This window comes from Octopus bimaculoides, chromosome 6 (genome assembly GCF_001194135.2).
Source record: "Octopus bimaculoides isolate UCB-OBI-ISO-001 chromosome 6, ASM119413v2, whole genome shotgun sequence".
Taxonomy (NCBI): domain Eukaryota; kingdom Metazoa; phylum Mollusca; class Cephalopoda; order Octopoda; family Octopodidae; genus Octopus; species Octopus bimaculoides.
This window is the reverse complement of record NC_068986.1, coordinates 17,042,850-17,047,756: the sequence shown is the minus strand read 5'-3', so window position 1 is coordinate 17,047,756 and position 4,907 is coordinate 17,042,850. Positions and strand designations below refer to the sequence as shown.

The following is a 4,907-nucleotide window of genomic DNA, read 5'->3' as shown; positions in this document are numbered from 1 at the left end:
TATATATATATATATATATATATATATGTATACTTGAAGAAATTAGAGTACGGTTGGGCTTCTCATGTTATCTTTAGATGTTTATATTGTTCTTGTTATTATTCGTGGGGTTTGTGTGGCGGCGATGGGCGTGTTGTTCTTCGCCTTCATACTTATACACACACACTAGTATAGGTGTGTGTGTGTGTGTGTACGTGTGTTTATACGTATCAACGTACACATGTATGTATGTGTGTGTGTATGCATGTAGGTAGGTATACATATTATAAACACGTAGGAGTCTTTCATCTACACTTAAAAATTTTGGTCGAAAGATGTCACTCATCGACCACTTCATATCGTACGTTCTCTCTCTCTCTCTCTCTCTCTCTCTCACTCGCTCTCTCTAACATACACATACATACACACTCATACACACATGATCACAGAGATTCTTGAAAACACTCACACACACACGCACAAAGAGAAAACATGATAAAATACACAGAAGATTTGTTTTACACGATTTAAGAGTATATTAGAGACGTGGTAATAAAGATATTATACTTTTTTGCAGAAAATAAGGTCTTGTTGTTTCAATATAATTGAAGTAAGGACCCAGGTTCACTTCGCTTATCAAACTGGGTGTTGAAAGAGATAGATTGCTAGGGAATATATATATATCTGTATATGTATATGTAAATATAAATATATTTATATATATAGAGATGTATATATATGTATATATATAAAGTTGTATGTATATACATACATACATACATACATGCATACATACATACATACATGCACTTACAGATACACCTAGACAAATACAAGCATGCTTACAAATATGCCGTACGAAGCGTGTTTATAAAACAAGTTATTTTATTTCCAGTCAAGTGAACAAACTTCGGAAGAAGAAGAGATTGTGTGATTGGATAGGTTGTCTCCCTTCTCCCTCACCACCACCACCACCACCACCACCACTACTCTCCCGACCACCGCTTCACCTATCCGATTTCATTGAAATCAGTTATAGACAGATCCCTTTTTTCGTTTGTTTATCTATCTTGACGGTTTAATGCTGTTAGAGAACATGACAGTTTAGCTTTCTAACAAACACAGGCAAACACGCACACATTCCTCCACTTCTTGTGCGACTTCTCAATGCCTCAAGTACTTGCAATACTATGCCATTCCTTACCAAATGTGTCATCACAAGCATCGTCGTCGCCATCGTCATCGTCATCGTAGTCGTAGTCGTCGTCGTCTCTACGGGCACAACTTCCACCACCATCATCTTCAAATAGATAGTACTGGACCATATTTATCTAAGTTGTCATTGTTGTTGTTGTTTGTGGCTGTAGTCATAGTGGTAGTGGTGGTGGTGCTGCTGCTAGTGGAGCACCGCCTTTAGTCGAACAAATCGTCCCAGGACATTCTTTGTAAGCATAGTACTTATTCTATTGGTCATTTTTGCCGAAACGCTAGGTTACGGGTTCATAAACAAAACAACATCGGTTGTCAAGCAATGGTGGAGGGACCAACACAAAGGAACAATTTGTCAAATTTCCCTACCCTTCGAATATGGTATTACCTGACACCTGCGATTAACAGTACCCCAAAGCCTTTAGGTACATCTCAACACTGTGTCGTTCACAATCGTTTACTTGATGCTCAAAACGAAATGAATTTTTCCTTTAATGTATCAGGCTGTTGCGCTTTCTTTCCGAACTGTTTTATGGCTGTTACATTTGGCACATCAACGCCAGGTGTATCGTCATGGGAGATTACTTTCAGCAAATCTAAATTCATGTAAATTTACTCATTTCAGTAGAAAAATATTTGCTGACGTTGTCCAACGATAGCTTGTTCTGTGTGTAATGCATATGGCGTAGTGGTTAAGAGCGCGGGTTACTAACCCCAAGTTTCCTAGTTCGATTCCAGGCAGTGACCTGAATTATAATAATAATATTAATAATAATAGCCATTTATTTATTTATTTATTTAAATACATATTTTATCTGTGAATTTGTGTGTGTAATCTGGGAATGCATACAATGAGCTTCTCTGTCCTATGTGTAGGGAAAACACTTGGCGAGAAATGGAAGAAAAAAAGAAAATAATAATAATAACATCCAAAAATACTTTAGGAATGAGAACCCAGGTTCGAAATTTCCCGAAGACACCTGATGAAGGCTGGGTGACTATATCAGCTGAAACGTTGTGTTAACAACAAACAAGATGAAGTCAAATATCCGTCAAATATAAATAATGTAAATAATGTACTGTGTGTAATGGTTTATACTTGATATTCTTCATGAAGGAGGATTACTGAGAATAGTTGATTCAAGACTTTGGAAGTTTGATTAAAAATTAATCTTTATTTTATCGTATTGTATTTCAACTTCTTTTTATGAGGTTTCTTTAAATAAAATACATTTAGCAAAATCTTAAGACTACATTGTTATGAAACCAATTTTGTAATGTGCATCTTATTTTAGTTACCACTCTGTTACTTTACTGATTGCAGCCCCTGAAGAACGTTAGCTAATACCTTCTGCCTAATCCAGTTACTATCATTGTGTGTTCAGTTTCGTTTCTTCACGGTAATCCTCGAAGAGAACACTACTGAACGTGAGTTACTCGACAACAACAACAATAACTACAGAACGCTAACTACTGCTGCTGCTGCTGCTGCTGTTGCTGCTACTGCTTTGAAATTAACAACGTCAACACTAACAACAACAATAATATAAGCAAATACAAAAGGCAGCGAGATGGCAGAAACGTTAGCATGCTGGGCGAAATGCTTAGCGATATTTCGTCTGCCGTTACGTTCTGAGTTCAAATTCCGCCGAGGTCGACTTTGCCTTTAATCTTTTTGGGGTCGATAGATTATGTACCAGTTGCGTACTGGGGTTGATCTAATCGACTTCCACCCCACCGTCTCCCAAAATGTCGGGCCTTTTGCCTAGAGTAATAAAGAATCGTTAGCACTCCAGGCGAAATGCTTAGTGGTGTTTCGTCTGTCTTTACGTTCGAATTCAAATTCCGTCGATGTCGACTTTGCCTTTCATCTTTTCGGGGTCGATAAATTAAATACCAGTTACGCACTGGAGTCGATGTAATCGATTTAATCCGTTTGTCTGTCATTGCTTGTCCCCTCTGTGTTTAGCCCCTTGTGGGCAATAAAGAAATAAGAAACATTAGCACGCCGGGTGAAATGCTTAGCGGTATTTCGTCTGTCTTTACGTTCTCAGTTCAAATTCCACCGCGGTCAACTTTGCCTTTAGTCCTTACGGGGTCGATAGATTATGTACCAGTTGCGTACTGGGGTTGATCTAATCGACTTCCATTCCAACATCCCCAAAAATGTCGGGCCTTGTGCCTAGAATAGAAAAGAAACGTTAGCACGCCGGACGAAATGCATAGCGGTATTTCGTCTGTCTTTACGTCCTGAGTTCAAATTCTGCCGAGGTCGACTTTGCCTTTCATCCTTTCGAGTGTCGATAAATTAAGTACCAGTTGCTTACTGGGGTTGATCTAGTCGTCTCCCCCCCCAAAAAAAAACCATTTCGGGCCTTGTGCCTAGAGTAGAAAAGAATGTAAACGAATATAACAGCAACAATAGAAATCTGAGAAACATTCTGAAAAATAACAATAACAGTAACAAGCAAAACTAATAAAAAAAGAAACCATATTCATTAAAAACACCTAAAAGAACAACAGCATCAATAAAATAAACAACTGTGATAATCAAAAAACAGCATCAAAAACGTCAGAAACACATCAGTTATTACTTATATAATAAATTTTTGAGAAGAATTGGGGTAACATATATGCAAAACTGCTACTATGCCCTAGGCAAACTAAAAACTGGGGACACCATAGAAATTCTGACGACTTAGCCAAGATTAATCTAAAAAAAAAAAAAGGGAAAACGTAGTACAAAATAAAAGAAAACTAACGTTGGTGATGTCATTCTCTGAAAAATGTTCCAGCACTAAGAGAAAATCGAAATATCACCTGCTCAACGATTGCTACAATGTTTGAAAAAAGCTGTTAGTCTTTGATGTATTCACGAAATAACCAGACCTGGATGAAGCAGGGTCTGTTCGTTTGGCTGGCTTATGACATTGCATATCATCCTACATACCCCTCAATGAAGCTCTACGAGATAACAACTTGGACGCGAACTCAGCCCACCTGACGTTACAGAGCTTCTGACACAGGTACGGATGAAGAAACCACAAGGGACCCTCAGTTAGACATAAACTGAAAACCTAGCCAAGAGAGAGCAGAATGTACGCTACTAAAGACATTTGGGAGACTCATTAGAGAGACAAGAGTTCATGGCCGAGTGGTTATGCCATAAATTCTTTATTTTAAAGCCTTGGGTTCACTTCTTGGGGACGGTGTTGCGTTGTATCCTTCATCGAGGCCCTATTTCACGTAGACCCTGCGTGCGAGAAGGCATATTTTCGTATCAGTGCTTGTATAATTTTAGTAGGAAAACGGTTTATAAAATATATCGATAGCCTATGGAGTGAATAAAGCAAATGCATTAATGCGCACGCGCAAACACATACAGGAGAATGAATTTGAATTTATGAATGTCTGAATTCATGTGTGTGTGTGTGCTGTCATATTTTATACACACATTTATATGGGGATACTTCCAAAGATATTTATTCGTAGAATACCGAAAACATAAAATCGACCATTGTATTATATATAGATATATACGTGCACGTATATATATATATATGTATAGATATACACACATATATGTGGGGGTGTATGTGTGTGTGTGTGTGTACGTGTGTGTGATATTGTGTGGTATACGCAATTAATGTCTACATACATTGTCCAGATATTTTCATGTTCAAACACACACATATATATAAATACATAAATATATATAT

The 4,907-nt window shown here is 37.6% G+C and overlaps 1 protein-coding gene across 5 annotated transcripts in view; it reads left to right on the top strand.

The window, feature by feature from the left end:
* Positions 1–4,907, top strand: part of LOC106875435 (alpha-mannosidase 2) — a 473,174-nt gene that overhangs the window by 318,145 nt on the left and 150,122 nt on the right. The gene's annotated exons all lie outside the window — the stretch shown is intronic.